The sequence below is a fragment of the Salmo trutta genome, chromosome 4 (assembly GCF_901001165.1).
Source record: "Salmo trutta chromosome 4, fSalTru1.1, whole genome shotgun sequence".
NCBI lineage: Eukaryota > Metazoa > Chordata > Actinopteri > Salmoniformes > Salmonidae > Salmo > Salmo trutta.
The window spans coordinates 68,423,041-68,445,127 of record NC_042960.1 but is presented as its reverse complement, the minus strand read 5'-3'; the positions used below and the strand labels follow the sequence as shown (position 1 = coordinate 68,445,127).

Sequence of the window (22,087 nt, the reverse complement as noted above, 5' to 3'; positions counted from 1 at the left end):
AGATCTGGAGAGAACCAAGGGCTGTATCTGTTCCTGGTTCTACATTTTTTGAAAGGGGCATGCTTATTTAAGATGGTGAGGAAGGCACATTTAAAGAATGACCAGGCATCCTCTACTGATGGAATGAGGTCAATATCCTTCCAGGATACCCGGGCCAGGTCAATTAGAAAGGCCTGCTCGCTGAAGTGTTTTAGGGAGCGTTTGACAGTGATGAAGGGTGGTCGTTTGACCGCTGACCCATTACGGATGCAGGCAATGAGGCAGTGATCGCTGAGATCTTGGTTGAAAACAGAGGTGCATTTGGAGGGCAAGTTGGTTAGGATGATATCTATGAAGGTGCCCATGTTTATGGCTTTGGGGTGGTACCTGGTAGGTTCATTCATCATTTGTGTGAGGTTGAGGGCATCAAGCTTTGATGGATGGCTGGGGTGTTAAACATGTTCCAGGTTAGGTCACCTAGCAGCACGAGCTCTGAAGATAGATGGTGGGTAATCAGTTCACATATGGTGTCCAGAGCACAGCTGGGGGCAGAGGGTGGTCTATAGCAAGCGGCAACAGTGAGAGACTTGTTTCTGGAAAGGTGGATTTTTAAAAGTAGAAGCTAGAATTGTTTGGTCACAGATCTGGACAGAAAATCTGCAGGCTATCTCTGCAGTAGATTGCAACACAGCCCCCTTTGCAGTTCTATCTTGTCGGAAAATGTTATAGTTAGGGATGGAAATTTCAGGATTTTTGGCGGTCTTCCTAAGCCAGGATTCAGACACGGCTAGGACATCCGGGTTGGCAGAGTGTGCTAAAGCAGTGAATAAAACAAACTTAGGGAGGCTTCTAATGTTAACATGCATGAAACCAAGGCTATTATGGTTACAGAAGTCAAATGATAGCGCCTGGGGAATGGGAGTGGAGCTAGGCACTGCAGGGCCTGGATTCACCTCCACAGAGGAACAGAGGAGTAGGATGAGGGTACGACTAAAGGCTAAAAGAACTGGTTGCCTAGTACGTTCAGAACAGAGAGTAAAAGGAGCAGATTTCTGGGCACGGTAGAAAAGATTCAAGGCATAATGTACAGACAAAGGTATGGTAGGATGTGAGTACAGTGAGGGTAAACCTGTGCATAGAGTGACGATGAAAGAGTTATTGTCTCTAGAAATATAATTTAAGCCAGGTGATGTCAACGCATGTGTGATAGGTGGAATTATAGTGTTAAATAAGGCGTATTGAGCAAGAGGCTCTACAGTGAAATAAGGCAACAATTACTAACCAAAACAGAAATGTGTTTTTAGTTAAATCATAGTTTCTTCAGTTATATAGTTTCAAAAATATAATTTTATTGGTCAGAGCCATCATCCCTTCTGTGTAGCCAGATGAATCTTCCTGCTGAACAGCCAATCACATCAAAGTGCTCAATGCTGCCTGGTGTGCTCTCTCTGGATTCACTGGGTGTCCAAGGATACCGCTGTGGAGCCCTGGTTGGTGGTGATCACTGGTCAATGCTGTTTCACTGGGTGTCCAAGGATACCGCTGTGGAGCCCTGGTTGGTGGTGATCACTGGTCAATGCTGTTTCACTGGGTGTCCAAGGATACCGCTGTGGAGCCCTGGTTGGTGGTGATCACTGGTCAATGCTGATTCACTGGGTGTCCAAGGATACCGCTGTGGAGCCCTGGTTGGTGGTGAACACGGGTCAATGCGGTTTCACATTGACGTTGCCACAGGATCCTGGATGGTACTTCCTGAATGAGAAGAATCAGAGGGGGTTGGTTAGGATGGAAATGTCATTACATGTTATCAGCTGTAACATTGTCTGAACAGTGATGAATACCAAGTGCTGTACAGGACTTACAACACAATGAGATAGTACTGAAGCTTTGTGATGGGAAGATGTGGCTGTTACTGCAGTGGCCTGGTGGACTGACAGAGTTGGTGGGATGAGATGGGGGAGTCTGGAGGTCAAAATATGATGACCAAACAAAAAATATATATATTAGAAAAACTGATTTAACAACTGTTAAAGTGTAAAATATATGTCAGGAAACTTTAGACACAGTTTGTTGTGATAAAAAAAGATTTCCAACAGGTAAAACTGGGTTCAGTTGGATTAGACTGAAGGAAAGTATGGTTGACTCCAATGTAATGTGTAAAGTGGTTCGTGTTCCTTGTTGGCAGTGGAAGTTGGAACACACATCATAACACCTACAGAACATTCTGCTATTTATAAATGCAAATCAAGTTCCTCTAGATCTGCAGATACGTGTTCAGTGTAACAGAGGTATTGTACCACGTTGGCATTGACGTCAGTGGAGAAGAATCTGTACTTACCCGCTTTGAGCCCCGCCTGGCTCCTCCCAGAGGCAGAGGTGGAGCATCGTGGGGGATAATGAAGATGAATTCAAATCAAATTTTATTGGTCACATGGTTAGCAGATGTTAATGCGAGTGTAGCGAAATGCTTGTAGATTTTTGGGGGGGATTTAAAAATAATAATCAAAACCTATAGAAGTTACTTTAGAAAATGTTTCAGATTTTGTTTTAAAAAAATATATTTTTATTTTATCTTTCAATTTTTGACAGTTCTCTTGTTTCTTTTTCCAGGTTCCCCCACATAGTGGCAGATATTTGCGGAAGTCACTCCAAGTATTTAAGGAATCCATGGTCAAAGAAATAAGGATTATAAGTATCATCACTTGACTTCTGATCACCTCTGAAAATGAGACCGCAAGTAAAGCAATCATGTCATAATGGTTACGTATAACAAGAAGTTTTTGTTGATTTCCAAAATTATGTCAATGAGAGCATAACGGAATTGTCGGCTCTTAGATACCTTTTTATCTAATGTTGCATAATCAACAATAGTTTTACAAATGTCAATATCTGATACGTTAAGGATGCCTTCATTAATAGCAGACTCAATATTGTCATCATTAATTTCGAACTCAATCTATATATAATGTTATTCATATTAAATGAAGAAATTATCCTCCCAACTATTATATAATATTCTTCTTCCAATTGTCCATTTTTTTTCCAGAAAAAATTAATTACATCAACATAATCCTTAAAACATTGGATGTACAGTGGGGAAAAAAGTATTTAGTCAGCCACCAATTGTGCAAGTTCTCCCACTTAAAAAGATGAGAGAGGCCTGTAATTTTCATCGTAGGTACACTTCAACTATGACAGACAAAATGAGAAAAAAAAATCCAGAAAATCACATTGTAGGATTTTTTATGAATTTATTTTCAAATTATGGTGGAAAATAAGTATTTGGTCAATAACAAAAGTTTATCTGAATACTTTGTTATATACCCTTTGTTGGCAATGACACAGGTCAAACGTTTTCTGTAAGTCTTCACAAGGTTTTCACACACTGTTGCTGGTATTTTGGCCCATTCCTCCATGCAGATCTCCTCTAGAGCAGTGATGTTTTGGGGCTGTCGCTGGGCAACACGGACTTTCAACTCCCTCCAAAGATTTTCTATGGGGTTGAGATCTGGAGACTGGCTAGGCCACTCCAGGACCTTTAACTTCTTAGGGCTACGTGAGACGCAAGCGTCCCGCCGAGTCAACAGCCAGTTGAATCCTGTGGCGCGATATTCAAAACCTCTGAAATCCGAAAACCTCCATTTTTCAAACATATGACTATTTTACACCGTTTTAAAGACAAGACTCTCCTTTATCTAACCACACTGTCCGATTTCAAAAAGGCTTTACAACGAAAGCAAAACATTAGATTTTGTCAGCAGAGTACCCAGCCAGAAATAATCAGACACCCATTTTTCAAGCTACCATATAATGTCACAAAAACCAAAACCACAGCTAAATGCAGCACTAACCTTTGATGATCTTCATCAGATGACAATCCTAGGACATTATGTTATACAATACATGCATGTTTTGTTCAATCAAGTTCATATTTATATCAAAAATCCAGCTTTTTACATTAGCATGTGACGTTCAGAACTAGCATACCCACCGCAAACTTCCGGTGAATTTACTAAATTACTCATGATAAACGTTCACAAAAAACATAACAATTATTTTAAGAATTATAGATACAGAACTCCTCTATGCATTCGCGGTGTCCGATTCTAAAATAGCTTTTCGGTGAAAGCACATTTTGCAATATTCTGAGTACATAGCCCGGCCATCACAGGCTAGCGATTTTGACACCCACCTAGTTTACCACTCACCAAACTACGATTTACTATAAGAAAAGTTTCCTTACCTTTGCTGTCTTCGTCAGAATGCACTCCCAGGACGTCTACTTCATCACCCAATGTTGTTTTGTTTACAAATAATCCATCGTTATATCCAAATAGCTGCGTTTTGTTCGTGCCTTCAAAACACTATCCGAAGGGTGCCGCGCCTGGCGCATATCGTGACAAAAAATTCCGAAGTATTCCATTACCGTACTTCTAATCATGTCAAACGCTGTTTAAAATGAATTTTTATGCAATTTTACTCGTAAAATAGCGATAATATTCAAGCCGGGAGTCGTTGTATCCGTTCAAACACTGAAAGGAGAAAATGCAATCCTAACATGCACGCACGCGCGCCAGGCCATTGTCCTCAGATCGACCACTTACCAAAAGCCCTCGTATTTTTCAACCAGGAACTGCAGAGTCACGATTCAACGTTTTGGCGCCTTCTGAGAGCCTATAGAAGCCTTAGAAAATGTCACGTTACAGCACAGATCCTTTGTTTTGGACAGAGATGCCTAAGAAGTCCAAGAAATGGTCAGACAGGCCACTTCCTGTTTGGAATCTTCTCAGGTTCTGGCCTGCCAAATGAGTTCTGTTATACTCACAGACACCATTCAAACAGTTTTAGAAACTTTAGGGTGTTTTCTATCCAAAGCAAACAATTATATGCATATTCTAGTTACTGGGCAGGAGTAATAAACAGATGAAATCGGGTACGTCCTTTATCAAAAATTGAAAATACTGCCACCTAGCCCTAAGAAGTTAAATGCTTCTTACGAAGCCACTCCTTCGTTGCCCGGGCAGTGTGTTTGGGATCATTGTCATGCTGAAAGACCCAGCCACGTTTCATCTTCAATGCCCTTGCTGATGGAAGGAGGTTTTCACTCAAAATCTCACGATACATGACCCCATTCATTCTTTCCTTTACACGGATCAGTCGTCCTGGTCCCTTTGCAGAAAAACAGCCCCAAAGCATGATGTTTCCACCCCCATGCTTCACAGTAGGTATGGTGTTCTTTGGATGCAACTCAGCATTCTTTGTCCTCCAAACACGACGAGTTGAGTTTTTACCAAAAAGTTATATTTTGCTTTCATATGACCATATGACATTCTCCCAATCCTCTTCTGGATCATCCAAATGCTCTCTAGCAAACTTCAGACGGGCCTGGACATGTACTGACTTAAGCAGGGGGACACGTCTGGCACTGCAGGATTTGAGTCCCTGGCGGCGTAGTGTGTTACTGATGGTAGGCTTTGTTACTTTGGTCCCAGCTCTCTGCAGGTCATTCACTAGGTCCCCCCTTGTGGTTCTGGGATTTTTGCTCACCGTTCTTGTGATCATTTTGACCCCACAGGGTGAGATCTTGCGTGGAGCCCCAGATCGAGGGAGATTATCAGTGGTCTTGTATGTCTTCCATTTCCTAATAATTGCTCCCACAGTTGATTTCTTCAAACCAAGCTGCTTACCTATTGCAGATTCAGTCTTCCCAGCCTGCTGCAGGTCTACAATTTTGTTTCTGGTGTCCTTTCACAGCTCTTTGGTCTTGGCCATAGTGGAGTTTGGAGTGTGACTGTTTGAGGTTGTGGACAGGTATCTTTTATACTGATAACAAGTTCAAACAGGTGCCATTAATACAGGTAACGAGTGGAGGACAGAGGAGCCTCTTAAAGAAGAAGTTACAGGTCTGTGAGAGCCAGAAATCTTGCTTGTTTGTGGATGACCAAATACTTATTTTCCACCATAATTTGCAAATAAATTCATAAAAAATCCTACAATGTGATTTTCTGGATTTCTTTTCCACATTTTGTCTGTCATAGTTGACGTGAACCTATGATGAAAATTACAGGCCTCTCTCATCTTTTTAAGTGGGAGAACTTGCACAATTGGTGGCTGACTAAATACTTTTTTTCCCCACTGTATATCACAGATATTTTTTTTTGAAATAAGCTATTTTGTTTTTGTAAAATAATTTCTTTGAATGCAGTAGGTTTATCAGAAGAACTTACATAGTTGAAAAGTGTATTAAAATTGAAGTAGTAAAAATGTTCTTTATCAAAGTTAATTAATTAGTTAATTAGTATAAATTCATTTTCAGATAGATAGAGCTTTCATTATCCTTTTTCTCAAACTTTACTTGAATGTCAAAATTTTGGTTTCTTCATTATCCTGGAAAAACAAACAAACAAACATAATTAGCTTAACCTTGTTATCACATTAAACTAACAATGAAGAGGAAGTGAGTGACATGATTTTTCAATCTTCCCATGCAGTCATACGACGACAAACACAAGCAGTGTCTGTAACAGCACCGTTTCTAGACAGACAACAGAGGATGTTCATGATGTTTTGATAAACAGACTATTAGAATACAGGTTAACATAAACTTTACCTCTTCAGTTAACTTTCATAATAAATGCTCAAAATGAGTTTTGAAAGAATCTTCACCTCCACAAATGAAGTATTAAAAACACTTGAGAAGCTGTCATTGTGAACAGATTAAATTTGTGAAATGCACTCATTTGCGATCTGGTGTTACACTAAGATGATTGAGCTACACTAACTATGATTGAGTTACACTAACTATGATTGAGCTAAGGTAGGCTAATGTGATTAGCATGAGGTTGTAAGTAACAAGAACATTTCCCAGGACATAGAAATATCTGATATTAGCAGAAAGCTTAAATTCTTGTTAACCTAACTGCACTGTCTGATTTACAGTAGCTGTTACAGTGAAATAATACCATGCTATTGTTTGAGGAGAGTGCACAATTATGAACTTGAAAATGTATTAATAAACCAATTAGGCACATTTGGGTAGTCCTGATACAACAATTTGAACAGAATGGTTCATTGAATCAGTCTAAAACTTTGCACATACACTGCTGCCATCTTACCATATCTAATGTGTTATATTCTCCTACATTCATTTCACATTTCCACAAACTTCAAAGCGTCCTTTCAAATGGTATCAAGAAAATGCATATCTCTACTTCAGGTCCTGAGCTACAGGCAGTTAAATTTGGGTATGTCATTTTAGGCGAAAATTGAATAAAAGGGTCCGATCCTTAAGAGGGTATCAACATTTTCACATTTTCTCAGTATTATTCCAACTTTTTAGTGTGGAAATATAAATATACACCAGTTATGCTAATTTGGACCACCAGGCTGCTGATGTCATGCAGTATGTCGGTTATGTTTTTATACTTTTTCATAACGACAACTACAAATTTGATGTCAGACTACAATAGAATGTTCATAATGTCAGACTACAATAGAATGTTCATGATGTCAGACTACAATAGAATGTTCATGATGTCAGACTACAATAGAATGTTCATAATGTCAGACTACAATAGAATGTTCATGATGTCAGACTACAATAGAATGTTCATGATGTCACTGTCTACAGACATGTCGATAAACGTAGTCTTGTAATCTTTGGTTGTTTACTACACAACCGTACTCACTCTGTTTACTACACTACCGTACTCACTCTGTTTACTACACTACCGTACTCACTCTGTTTACTACACTACCGTACTCACTCTGTTTGCTACACTACCGTCCTCACTCTGTTTGCTACACTACCGTACTCACTCTGTTTACTACACTACCGTACTCACTCTGTTTACTACACTACCGTACTCACTCTGTTTACTACACTACCGTACTCACTCTGTTTGCTACACTACCGTACTCACTCTGTTTACTACACTACCGTACTCACTCTGTTTGCTACACTACCGTACTCACTCTGTTTACTACACTACCGTACTCACTCTGTTTACTACACTACCGTACTCACTCTGTTTACTACACTACTGTACTCACTCTGTTTAGCTCATGGCCTCACATGTGAATCCTTAAAGAGATGGGTGGGTCTAAGGCTTAAGAGTGTGTATGAGGGTAGACAAAGAAGAGGTGTAGGTGTACCAAAACATTCAAGGACCATTTATATAAAAGTGGGTTTACAAGTTGATCAACTTTCAGAGCAGAATTACTTTCCCATTGTTCCTCAACTTTAGTGTATGATACACCATTTTCTATCTCTGAGTCTCTACTTTTATTCAATGTAAAAAACACCATTTCTAATTTTGCTACGTCGAATCGAGCCGGTCGGTCACAGTTGTCATCTCATTGTTACTTAGGGAGCTCGGTCTATTATACAGACAGTGGGTGAGTTTTGTCCCAGGTAGATGCAAATATCTGGTAACTTTCCCAAACATTCTTTGTAAACCCAGTATGGAGATTCACGGTATCAGGAAGGAATAAGCAGGAAATCTGGAATCCTCCATCCAGGATTTTTGAAAACTGGGGATTTTGGGAAACTTACTGTTGTGTTATAATCTCCAACCGGCACAGCCAGAAGAGGACTGGCCACCCCTCATAGCCTGGTTCCTCACTAGATTTCTTCCTAGGTTCTGGCCTTTCTAGGGAGTTTTTCCTAGCCACCGTGCTTCTGAGTGCTTCAACTTACTGGACTGTGTGCATGTTTATATTACTGCCTAGCACCAATTAGTTGTGTGAAGTGTTAGTAGAGTACTGGAACCTGTATACTCCGGTGTAAACTGAAGCTGTCTTGACTACAATTGTCTAAATACAGGTACCATGTTTTCTCTTGCTAATCAATGCAGGTTTGTCATCTCACTTCCAAGATAGATACAACCATAGGCAGGACAGGACATTTCCCCACATCCAGGTTAAGGCCTGCTACCAGCAGGAACACGGAGCACCTCATATCTTTTAGCCTAGAAACATACAATATGTTTTTGCCTTACCAACCAGCAATATGTAACTTTTTGGGCGACCAGAACAAATTCACATAGAAACATTGAGTTATAGCTCTTTAATTTTTAATTTAAAGCAAGTCTAATCAGCTGTGTATGTGTTCTATATGGACTATTTCTATGTTTCCCGTTCTTAAGTTTTGTTTCTGCATCTTTTACTGTCGGTTTTGTGCACCAGCTTCGAACAGATGAAAATCCAATATTTTTGGTTATGGAAAATATATTTCACAGCGGTTCATATGGTATAATGATTCTCTACACAATTACTGCTTGTTTTGTCACAAACTGAAATTAGGCCTACCATTAGAATTTTAGCAACCAGCAAATGGCGGAGCAATTTCTGCATATTGCACCTTTAAGTAACCTTCTGTCTTATGTAACCATACAAACATAACATATCATACTAATCTGAGTGTCCTGGATTTACATTTACTATGAGACCAGGCTGTCTATACACAGTACATCTAAATCAAATCAAATCAAATGTATTTATAAAGCCCTTCTTACATCAGCTGATGTCCCAAAGTGCAGTACAGAAACCCAGACTAAAACCCCAAACAGCAAGCAATGCAGGTGCAGAAGCACGGTGGCTAGGAAAAACTCCCTAGAAAGGCCAGAACCTAGGAAAAAACCTAGTGAGGAACCAGGCTATGAGGGGTGGCCAGTCCTCTTCTGGCTGTGCCGGTTGGAGATTATAACAGAACATGGCCAAGATGTTCAAATGTTCATAGATGACCAGCAGGGTCAAATAAAAATAATCACAGTGGATGTCGTGGGTGCAACAGGTCAGTACCTCAGGGGTAAATGTCAGTTGGCTTTTCATAGGCGATCATTCAGAGTATCTCTACCGCTCCTGCTGTCTCTAGAGAGTTGAAAACAGCAGGTCTGGGACAGGTAGCACATCCGGTGAACAGGTCAGGGTTCCATAGCCGCAGGAAGAACAGTTGAAACTGCAGCAGCAGCACGGCCAGGTGGACTGGGGACAGCAAGGAGTCATCAGGCCAGGTAGTCCTGAGGCATGGTCCTAGGGCTCAGGTCCTCTGAGAGAGAGAAAGAAAGAGAGAAAGAAAGAGAGAAAGAGAGAATTAGAGAATTAGAGTGAGCATACATAAATTCACACAGGGCACCGAATAAGACAGGAGAAATGCTCCAGATATAACAGTCTGACCCAAGCCCCCCGACACATAAACTACTGCATAAATACTGGAGGCTGAGACAGGAGGGGTCGGGAGACACTGTGGCCCCGGACAGGGCCCAGGGACAGGGCCAAACAGGCAGGATATAATCCCACCCACTTTGTGAAAGCACAGCCCCCACACCACTAGAAAGATACCTTCAACCACCAACTTACCATCCTGAGACAAGGCCAAGTATAGCCCACAAAGATCTCCGCCACGGCACAACCCAAGGGGGGGCGCCAACCCGGACAGGAAGATCACGTCAGTGACTCAACCCACTCAAGTGACGCACCCCTCCTAGGGACGGCATGGAAGAGCACCAGTAAGCCAGTGACTCAGCCCCTGTAATAGGGTTAGAGGCAGAGAATCCCAGTGGAGAGAGGGGAGCCGGCCAGGCAGACACAGCAAGGGCGGTTTGTTGCTCCAGTGCCTTTCCGTTCATCTTCACACTCCTGGGCCAGACTACAATCAATCATAGGACCTACTGAAGAAATGAGTCTTCAATAAAGACTTAAAGGTCGAGACCGAGTCTGCATCTCTCACATGGATAGGCAGACCATTCCATAAAAATTGAGCTCTATAGGAGAAAGCCCTGCCTCCAGCTGTTTGCTTAGAAATTCTAGGGACAGTAAGGAGGCCTGCGTCTTGTGACCGTAGCGTACGTGTAGGTATGTACCTGTTACGTTCCCCATGTTCTTTGTGGGTTTGTTTGTATGTGTGTGTTTCAGGATGGCTTCCTGAAATTCTAAGCAGCTGATTGGTCAGCCCCATTGCAGATTGGAGCTCTGACCCCGCCCTCTCGTCAGGAGATACAGCTGTCTGCAATTACCGACTCCTTAGGCAGCTTTAAAACCAAGTGTTCCTTTGTTAGGAGAGAGCTTCTTGGTATGTCCTGTGTTTCGTTGTTGGTCTGTATGAATTTTTGTAAAGTATTTTGTAGCCGGTCCTGCTGACGTTTGTTACTGTAATCAAAAACAGTGAAATTGTTCACTTTATGTTTGTATTATTCTGTTTCATTTGTTCCCAGGGGGGAAGGGAAAGGCACCTTGGGATTGCTTAGGCAAGAGGCCTGCGGGCATACATATACCCGTAGTATTTACTATGTCTATGCATACTAGGTAAGACCTGGGCAGACCATCCCCTGTATTTTGGTTAGTGCTCAAGGTGGTGCTAGTTAGGTAAGTAGTGGGTAGGTAGGTAAGGAAGGAGAAGGGGCTCTTTATTTTTTACTTTCTTTGCTTTGGTTCCGTCCAGCCCCTTTTCCCCAAATTACCGTGTGAAGGAAATAAATCCCCTGTAAACGGCACTAATCTCTGCCTCTGTCATCCTTACCTGCACCTACAATCCCATACCTCTTTCCCTCCACGAGGAGTTGAGTTGTAGCAGGGTGTTGCGTTCCCTCTTCCAAGAAGCGTGCGTAACAGTACGGCAGGACCTAATCGGAAAGATAGGTAGGAGCAAGCCCATGTAATGCTTTGTAGGTTAGCAGTAAAACCTTGAAATCAGCCCTTGCCTTAACAGGAAGCCATAGTAGAGGCGCTAGCACTGGAGTAATATGATCACATTTTTTGGTTCTGGTCAAGATTCTAGCAGCCGTGTTTAGCACTAACTGAAGTTTATTTAGTGCTTTATCCGGGTAGCCGGAAAGTAGAGCATTGCAATAGTCTAACCTAGAAGTGACAATAGCATGGATAAATCTTTCTGCATCATTTTTGGACAGAAAGTTTCTGATTTTTGCAATGTTACGTAGATGCAAAAAAAAGCTGTCCTTGAAACAGTCTTGATATGTTCATCAAGAGAGATCAAAGTCCAGAGTAACGCCGAGGTCCTTCACAGTTTTTTATTTGAGACGACTGTACAACCATCCAGATTAATTGTCATATTCATCAAAAGATCTCTTTGTTTCTTGGGACCTAGAACAAGCATCTGTTTGTCCGTGTTTAAAAGTAGAACATTTGCCGCCATCCACTTCCTTATGTCGGAAACACAGGCTTCGAGGGAGGGCAATTTTGGGGCTTCACCATGTTTCATCGAAATTTACAGCTGAGTGCCTCCCGGGTGGCGCAGTGGTCTAAGGCACTACATCGCAGTGCTAGCTGTGCCACCAGAGACTCTGGGTTTGAGCCGGCCGTGACCGGGATGCCCATGGGGCGGCTCACAGTTGGCCCAGCGTCGTCCGGGTTAGGGAGGGTTTGGCCGGCAGGGATATCCTTGTCTCATCGCGCACTAGCGACTCCTGTGGCGGGCTGGGCGCAGTGCACACTGACCAGGTCGCTTGGTGTACGGTGTTTCCTTTGACACATTGGTGCGGCTGGCTTCCAGGTTGGATTTGCGTTCTGTCAGAAGCAGTGCGGCTTGTTTGGGTTGTGTTTCGGAGGACGCATGGCTCTTGACCTTCACCTCTCCAGAGTCCGTACGGGAGTTGCAGCGATGAGACAAGACAGTAACTACTAACAATTGGATACCACGAAAAAGGGGGTAAATTATTATAATTTTTAAATAAAGAAATGTACAGCTGGGTGTCATCGCATAGCAGTGAAGTTAACATTATGTTTCTGAATGACATCACCAAGAGGTAAAATATATAGTGAAAACAATAGTGGTCCTAAAACGGAGCCTTGAGGAACACCGAAATGTACAGTTGATTTGTCAGAGGACAAACCATCCACAGAGACAAACTGATATCTTTCCGACAGATAAGATCAAAACCAGGCCAGAACTTGTCCGTGTAGACCAATTTGGGTTTCCAATCTCTCCAAAAGAATGTGGTGATCGATGGTAGCAAAAGCAGCACTAAGGTCTAGGAGCACGAGGACAGATGCAGAGCCTCGGTCTGACGCCATTAAAAGGTCATTTACCACCTTCACAAGTGCAGTCTCAGTGCTATGATGGGGTCTAAACCAGACTGAAGCGTTTCGTATACATTGTTTGTCTTCAGGAAGGCAGTGAGTTGCTGCGCAACAGCTTTTTCTAACATTTTTGAGAGGAATTTGAGATTCGATATAGGCCGATAGTTTTCTATATTTTCTGGGTCAAGGGTTGGCTTTTTCAAGAGAGGCTTTATTACGGCCACTTTTAGTGAATCTGGTACATCTGGTGGATAGAGAGCCGTGCCCTGCTTCTACACCTGCATTGCTTGCTGTTTGGGGTTTTAGGCTGGGTTTCTGTACAGCACTTTGAGATATCAGCAGATGTAAGAAGGGCATTATAAATACATTTCATTTGATTATGTTCAACGTAGGAGGGCCTAGCACAGGAAGCAGCTCTTTCAGTAGTTTAGTTGGAATAGGGTCTAGTATGCAGCTTGAAGGTTTAGAGGCCATGATTATTTTCATCATTGTGTCAAGAGATATAGTACTAAAAAACTTCAGTGTGTCCCCTAGTCCATGAGACCAGGCTGTCTACATGACACAGTACATCTAGTCTATGAGACCAGGCTGTCTATACACAATGACACAGTGCAGAAGAGACACATTTTTTGGCGCCAACCTGTCACTCAATCATTGAAACTTTTCTGCTATTTTTATACAGGGAAATAAAACTGAAGTTTGAAATGAGCGGGCTAATTGTGTTTTTTTGTTCGCTTACTTGCGTTGTTTAACTTATTATTTTACTTATTTTGTACATGATGTTGCCGCTACCGTCTCTCATGACCAAAAATAACTTCTAGACATCAGGACTGCGATTTCTAACCACGGACTAGCAGAATCCTCTTTTTCCTTTCACGACTTTCACGACTGCAATATCTTATGCTTCACGGAATCGTGGCTGAACAACGACAACATCAACATACAACTGGCTGGTTACACGCTGTACCGGCAGGATACAATAGCAGTGTCTGGTAAGACAAGGGGCGGCGGTCTATGCTTTTTTGTAAACAACAGCTGGTGCCTGATATCTAAGGAAGTCTCAAGCTATTGCTCGCCTGAGGTAGAGTTTCTCATGATAAGCTGTAGACCAAACTATCTACCTAGAGAGTTTTCATCTGTATTCTTTGAAGTTGTTTACATACCACCACAGTCAGAGGCTGGCACTAATACAGCATTGAATGAGCTGTATTCCTCCATAAGCAAACAAGAAAACGCTCACCCAGAGGCGGCGCTCCTAGTAGCATGTACATGTACAAACTATCCCTCACCCTCCATTTGGCAAATCTGACCATTATTCTATCCTCCTGATTCCTGCTTACAAGCAAAAATTAAAGCAGGAAACATCAGTGACTAGATCAATTTTTATTGATTTTTATTGAAAAATGTGTTCAGATGAAGCAGATTCTAAGCTACAGGACAGTTTTGCTAGCACTGACTGGAATATGTTCCGGGATTCACACCATGTGCTATCTAACTATCTAGCTTGCTAGTTAGTTAAACCTTGTGCTTTCTAGTGAGCAAGCACATAGTGTCGCCCTGCCTCCCTAATGCTGTTTCCCGTGGGAAGAACGTGCCCAACAGGCGGGGGCAAAGGACACTGTCTACCAATCGCCCCCACCTCCCGCTAGCACAGCAGAGTGGGAGGCTGGAACGACACTGTGTATTAGCTAACTAGCTAGCTAGCTTGCTAGTTAGGGACACCGTGTGCTAGCTAGCATAAAGTGTCCTTCTCTCCAGCCTGCCAAATACCTGCACTCCCCGTCGTTAACAGAACTGAGGGAAAACAGTGCCCGATAGGCGGGGAGAAGGACACTGTCTACCGGTGTACAACTAGCAAGCTACCGTTGTTGCCCCGTCTCTTCTTCTGTGGGGTTTATCAGCGACACGTTTTTAAACTTCCCATTTAGTCATATGTGACACGATTCAGGAAACTAGGCATATGTTGCAAGTCACGACTTCACAGGAGAGCCGATTGATAAAAATAATTGTTTTAGCTGGCTGGCTCATTAGCTGACGTTACATGACGTGTGTGAACTTACTCTTTGTTTACCTAGCTAGGTTCATTGTTTACCTAGCTAGCTATATGTCTTAAGCTAAAGTCTACTGTTAGCTAGCTAGCTAATGTTAGCTGGCTGGCTCCCTAGCTGACATCATTATTCATATTCCAGAGCCATTTTCTTTTCTAGTTAGAGCCTAATGTTAGCAAGCTAACATTGAACCTGGTTGGTTAGCTCCCGGCTCTGTGGCATTGTTGGCACTGTTCATTGTTGTTTAACTAGCTAACGTTACCTTTGCTGGCTAGTAAGCCAAAATGACGTGACGTGTGTGAACTTACACTTTGTTTACCGAGCTAGGTTCATTGTTTACCTAGCTAGCAAGCTATATGTCTCAAGCTAAAGTCTACTGTTAGCTAGCTAGCTAATGTTAGCTGGCTGGATCCCTAGCTGATGTCATTATTTGTATTCCAGAGTCATTTGCTTTTCTAGTTAGAGCCTAACATTTAACCTGGTTGGTTAGCTCCCAGCACTGTGGCATTGTTGGCACTGTTCATTGTTGTTTAACTAGCTAACGTTAGCTGGATGGCTCATTAGCTAACGTTACGTGACATGTGTACCACAACCGTTAAATATGGTCGGGGCCAGTAAACGTCTGCAAAAAAGCGTAACGTAATTGTTGCCAGCTGATGTTATCCATAGGTAAATAAATCGGGCAGAGCGTCAATTGTGCGCTCCGAGAATGAAACGAGATGGGTAAGGCTAAAGCGTAAGAGGGTGTGAACGATGCTGAATGGGTGTAGACAAAGAAGAGCTCTCCAGCAGGTGTACCAAAACATTCAAAGGCCATTTTCTCAAAAGTGAGTTTACAAATTGATCTACTTTCAAAGCAGAATTACTTTCCCATTGTTGCTCAAATGCAGTGCATGATATACCATTTTGTAGCTCTGAGTCTCTGCCTTTATGCAATATAAAAAACACAATTTCAAATTTTGCTACATAAGACCGAATCCAGGTGATGAGTCACATATGATGACAAACACAAGCAGTATCTTTAACAGCACCGTTTCTAGACAGACAACAGAGGATGTTCATGATGTTTTGATAAACAGACTATTAGAATTAAATGATATATTATAACAGAAACTTTACCTTTTCATTTACCTTTCTTAAAAAATTGTCAAAATGAGTTAGAAAATAATCTTACCCCCATTTTATGCTCCACCACAATTAAAAACACTATATAAGATGTCAATGTGAACAGATGTGTGAAATGCACTCATTTGGGTTCTGGTGTTACCCTCAAAGGGCATTATCATCATTTACACAATTTCTCAATATTATTATTCCAGTATTATTATTCCAGTATTATTATTCCAGTATTATTATTCCAGTATTATTATTCCAGTATTATTCCAACCTCATAGTGTTGAAATATATATACACCAGTTATGCTCATTTGGATCACCAGGCTGCTGATTTAATGCTGTCTGTCATTTTTGTATTTATACTTTTTCATAATGACAACGACAAATTTGATGTCAGACTACAATATATTGTTCATGATGTCAATGCGACAACTGTCTACAGACATGTCAATAGATGTAGTATAAACCAGTCTTTAGTCTTGAAATCTTTGGTTGTTTAGTACACTACCGTACTCACTCTGTTTAGCACCTGTCCTCACATGTGAATCCTTAAAGAGATGGGTGGGGTCGATACTGAATGAGGGTAGACAAAGAAGAGCTCTCCAGTAGGTGTACCAAAACATTCAAGGCCCATTACCTCAAAAGTGGAGTTACAAGTTTATCAACTTTCAAAGCAGAATTACTTTCCCATTCTTCTTCAACTGTAGTGTATGATATACTATTTTCTATCTCTGAGTCTCCACATTTTATTCAATGTAAAAAACACAATTTAAAATGTTGCTACTTATGACCGAATAGAGCCGGTCGGTCCCAGTTGTCATCTCATTGTTACTTAGGGAGCTCGGTCTATTATACAGACAGTGGGTGAGTTCTCTCCCGGGTAGATGCAAAAATCTGGTAACTTTCCCAACATTCTTTGAAAACCCGGTTGGAAGATTCACAGAATCAGGAGGGAATAAGATCATTTTTTTTGCCAACCTGTCACTCAATCATTGGAACTTTTTTGATATTTTTAATACAGGGACATAAAACAAAAAATGAAGTTTGAAATGAGCGGGCTAATCCCCCTTTAGCCCCCTCATGGCGACGGGCCCGATTCAGATCTAGTGTGATTGAGGCAAAAATAACAGCTTCAGCCAACTTTTTTGGCTAGCTCTGGCTCTGACAGTACACCAACTGCGGAAAGCCAGCCAAGTTCAATTACTTCTGTTGAAAACAAAGGCTACAAAACATTTCCATACACACAACAGCTGTTAGATAGCAATATGATGTTGCTATTGTTACAGCACTATTTACATCATTTAGCAGACACTCTTATCCAGAGCTCGGGTTAAGTGTCTTGTTCAAGGGCACATTGACAGACTTTTCACATAATAATGTGGGTGAAAAGGGTAATAAAAGTATTATCGGAGTTATTTTTATTTTTGTACAGTTTGAGATGGTGGACGTTTTACATGCCTCCAACCTATTGTATTTTTTTGTTCGCTTGTTTGCGTTGTTTGTAACAGTCGAGACGGGATGAAACATTAGCTAACTTTAAATGTCAGTTTCACTACTAGCTCAGCAGTGGGAATAAACACTGGTCTAGTTTTTTTCTGTTGAGTCAATCAGTTATCTTGTCAGCTACATCAGTCAACTAAAGAGTAGCTGGTTTCTGCTCTGCTTGCTTTTACAACTCAGAGAAAAGTACAACTTTTGCTTGTGAGAGTTTTGAATGTGGGTCAAAAGGGTAATAAAAGTATTATCGGAGTTATTTTATACAGTGTCCTTTGCGACCATCTGCCGAATACCTGTCCTCGCTGTCATTAACAGGACTGTGGGAAAACAGTGCCTGACAGGCGGGGGCAGAGGACACTGTCTACTGGTCGCTCCCGCTTCCCGATGGCACAGCAGATGGGAGGCTGGGGCAACATCATGTTCTAGCTAACCAGCTAGCTTGCTAGTTAGCTAAACTTTGTGCTAGCTTGCTAGTTAGCAAGCACATGGTGTCACCCCTGCCTCCCTACTGCTGTGTACCGGAGAAAACCAACAGGCTGGACGAAGGACACTGTCTACCGGTTTACGGCTAGCTATCTACCGTTGTCACCCTGCCTCGGTGACATGTTTTTAATCTTCTCGTGCATTTATATGATAAACACAAGCAGTATCTTTAACAGCACCGTTTCAATGCAGACAACAGATGATCTTCATGATCGTTTGATAAACAGACTTTTGGAAATAGAATATACTGTAGGTTAAAATAAACTTCACCTCTTTAGTTCACTTTCATTAAAAACCCTCAAAGTGAGTTTTAAAAGAATCTTACCCCCATTTTGTGCTCCACCTTCACAATTTGAAGTATTTAACAGACTTGATAACATATCAAAGTGAACAGATTAAATGTGTGAAATGCACTCATTCGGAATCTGGTGTTCAGCTGGGACTCTCTTTCCTACTGCTATATTAACGGTGATGTCACCAGGCAGGCCAAAACTCCATCCCACCAAAACAGGCTGAAATGTCAAGTGGTCTTTTCAAACAGCTGTTACACTAAAAGGGCATTAACCTTTTCGCAATTTCACAGTATTATTCCAACATCATAATGTGAATATGTATATAAAAACACAGGAATATCACATTTACCTGGGCCTTAAAACATTCTGCACTTGAAATTGGGGAAAATGCTTAATAAATTAGAAAATAATGAATACTTAATTAAAATGGGGGGAAATTATATTATACCTTAAGTTATTACATTATAATGAGTTATTACACTCATTTTTGGTTATTACATTATAATTTGCAGTATGCCTGTCGGGCCCTTCACTCCTAGTGCCACTGACAAGGGGCCAATGTGTCACTAGAGGAAGGACTGATAAAAAACTAATGACTGTTTCATGTTGAAAGTCCAAGTCAGTATCATGCATTTACTGCTCAAGTTATTCCATATACTTTGACTAGTCTAGTCATTCCATAAATGTTTTTGTGTATTGTACCTTAACTAATCAAATTCTTCCATGTATTAAAACAACAGTTTGGTGTGTTATTAATTGATCAATCAAGTCATTCTGTACATTTCACCTTTTTTATTTACAATATTAACCTGACATCATTCCATAAAAAACGTTCTCTGTCAGATCCATCATCCCTTCTGTTTAGCCAGATAATACTTCCTGCTGACCAGCCAATCACATCAAAGTGCTGTTTGCTGCCTGGTGTGCTCTCTCGGGAGGCCATCCCTATGATCGAAAGACGTTGAAAATACATTTGAACAACAACAAAAAATGTCAATTTTGCTCTCTGGGATCCTTCCAAATCTCCTTTAGTTGATCTTGAGCGAAGCCTGGGCATTGAAGGATACCGCTGTGGAGCCCTGGTTGGTGGTGATCACTGGTCAATGCTGTTTCACTGGGTGTCCAAGGATACCGCTGTGGAGCCCTGGTTGGTGGTGATCACTGGTCAATGCTGTTTCACTGGGTGTCCAAGGATACCGCTGTGGAGCCCTGGTTGGTGGTGATCACTGGTCAATGCTGTTTCACTGGGTGTCCAAGGATACCGCTGTGGAGCCCTGGTTGGTGGTGATCATGGGTCAATGCTGTTTCACTGGGTGTCCAAGGATACCGCTGTGGAGCCCTGGTTGGTGGTGATCATGGGTCAATGCTGTTTCACATCGACGTTGCCACAGGATCCTGGATGGTACTTCCTGAATGAGAAGAATCAGAGGGGGTTGATTAGGTTGAAAATGTCATTACATGTTATCAGCTGTAACATTGTCTCAACAGTGATGAATACCAAGTGCTGTACAGGACTTACAACACATTGAGACAGTACTGAAGCTTTGTGATGGGAAGATGTGGCTGTTACTGCAGTGGTGTGGAGGCTGCATTGTGGGGCCTGGTGGACTGACAGAGTTGGTGGGATGAGATGGGGGAGTCTGGAGGTCAAAACATGATGAACAAACAAAACAAGAAAACATCAGAAATACTGATTTAATACCAACTGTTAAAGTCTCAAATATATTTCAGGAAACTTTAGACACAGTTTGTTGTGATAATTTTTTTTTTACAACAGGTAAAACTGGGTTCAGCTGGATTAGACTGAAGAAAAGTATGGTTGACTCCAATGCAATTTGTTAAGCAGTTGTGTTCCTTGTTGGCAGTGGAAGTTGGAACACACATCACCCCAATCATAACACCTACAGAACATTCTGCTATTTGTAAATAAAGTTCCTCTAGATCTAGGATATGTGTTCAGTGTAACAGAGGTAGTATCACGTTTGCATTGTCGTCACAGGAGAAGAATCTGTACTTACCTGCTCTGTGGCCCCGCCTGGTTCCTCCCAGAAGCGGAGTTGGAACAACGTGGGGGATAATGGGGGGATGGTGATACCAGCCGCTCAACAACAGCCCAACAGGCAGTTCTGGGAAACAGATGAACATTTCTGAGAAGTCACACCCCTACCTTTGTCTTGACATATAAATCATTGTTTGGTTATGTACAAGCTATGCTATGTATAGTGGCTTGCGAAAGTATTCAACCTCTTGTCGTTTTTCCTATTTTGTTGCCTTACAACCTGGAATTGAAATTGATTTTTGGGGGGGTTTCTATCATTTGATTTACACAACATGCCTACCACTTTGAAGATGCAAAATATTTTTTATTGTGAAGCAATCAACAAATAAGACAAAGAAACAGAAAACTTGTGTGTGCATAACTATTCACCCCCCCAAAGTCAAAACTTTGTACAGCCACCTTTGGCAGCAATTACTGTTGGTCTGTTGGTGTATGTCTCTATAAGCTTTGCACGTCTAGCCACTGGGATTTTTTTTTTCTTCCATAGGTTTGGGGAGTCTCCCACATGATGTTTGGTGAACACCAAACGTGTTTGCTTATTTTGTTCTTTAACCTCTCTCGGGTATGTGGGACGAAATCGTCCCACCTAGTCAACAGCCAGTGGAATCGAGTGGCGCGAAATTCAAAAACCTTAAAAATGCTATAACTTCAATTTCTCAAACATATGACTATTTTACACCATTTTAAAGACAAGACTCTCGTTAATCTAACCACATTGTCCGATTTCAAAAAGGCTTTACAACGAAAGCAAAACATTAGATTATGTCAGGAGAGTACCCAGCCAGAAATAATCACACACCCATTTTTCAAGCTAGCATATAATGTCACAAAAACCAAAACCACAGCTAAATGCAGCACTAACCTTTGATGATCTTCATCAGATGACACTCCTAGGACATTATGTTATACAATATATGCCTGTTTTGTTCAATCAAGTTCATATTTATATCAAAACCCAGCTTTTTACATTAGCATGAGACGTTCAGAACTAGCAAACATACCGAAAACTTCCGGTGAATTTACTAAATTACTCAAAATAAACGTTCACAAAAAACATAACAATTATTTTAAGAATTATAGATACAGAACTCCTTTATGCAATCGCGGTGTCAGATTTTAAAATAGCTTTTCGGCAAAAGCACATTTTGCAATATTCTGAGTAGATAGCTCGCCATCACGGGCTAGCTAATTTGACACCCACCAAGTTTGGCGTTCACTAAACTCAGAATTAATATAAGAAAAATTGGATTACCTTTGCTGTTCTTCGACAGAATGCACTCCCAGGACTTCTACTTCAACCACAAATGTTGTTTTGGTTCAAAATAATCCATAGTTATCTTCAAATATCCTCTGTTTTGTCCGTGCGTTCAGGTCCCTATCCGAACGGTGACGCGCATGTCGTGACAAAAAATGTCAAAATATTCCATTACCGTACTTCGAAGCATGTCAAACGCTGATTAACTTCTTACATCTAGGGGGCAGAATTTTCAATTTTGGATAAAAAACGTAACCGATTTAATCTGTTTATTACTCCTGCCCAGAAACTAGAATATGCATATAATTGTTTGATTTGGATAG

At 41.3% G+C, this 22,087-nt stretch overlaps 1 protein-coding gene and 2 long non-coding RNA genes across 3 annotated transcripts in view; 1 reads left to right on the top strand and 2 right to left on the bottom strand.

Annotated features, from left to right (window-relative positions):
* Positions 1-22,087, top strand: part of LOC115191445 (E3 ubiquitin/ISG15 ligase TRIM25-like) — a 144,723-nt gene that overhangs the window by 73,474 nt on the left and 49,162 nt on the right. The gene's annotated exons all lie outside the window — the stretch shown is intronic.
* Positions 1,275-2,518, bottom strand: LOC115191472 (uncharacterized). Its single transcript, XR_003877675.1, has 3 exons — positions 2,318-2,518; positions 1,842-1,941; positions 1,275-1,731 (listed from the first exon to the last, which is right to left on the bottom strand). It is a non-coding gene; the product is annotated as an uncharacterized LOC115191472 (long non-coding RNA).
* On the bottom strand, positions 19,228-20,572 carry LOC115191487 (uncharacterized). Its single transcript, XR_003877692.1, has 3 exons — positions 20,469-20,572; positions 19,970-20,090; positions 19,228-19,859 (listed from the first exon to the last, which is right to left on the bottom strand). It is a non-coding gene; the product is annotated as an uncharacterized LOC115191487 (long non-coding RNA).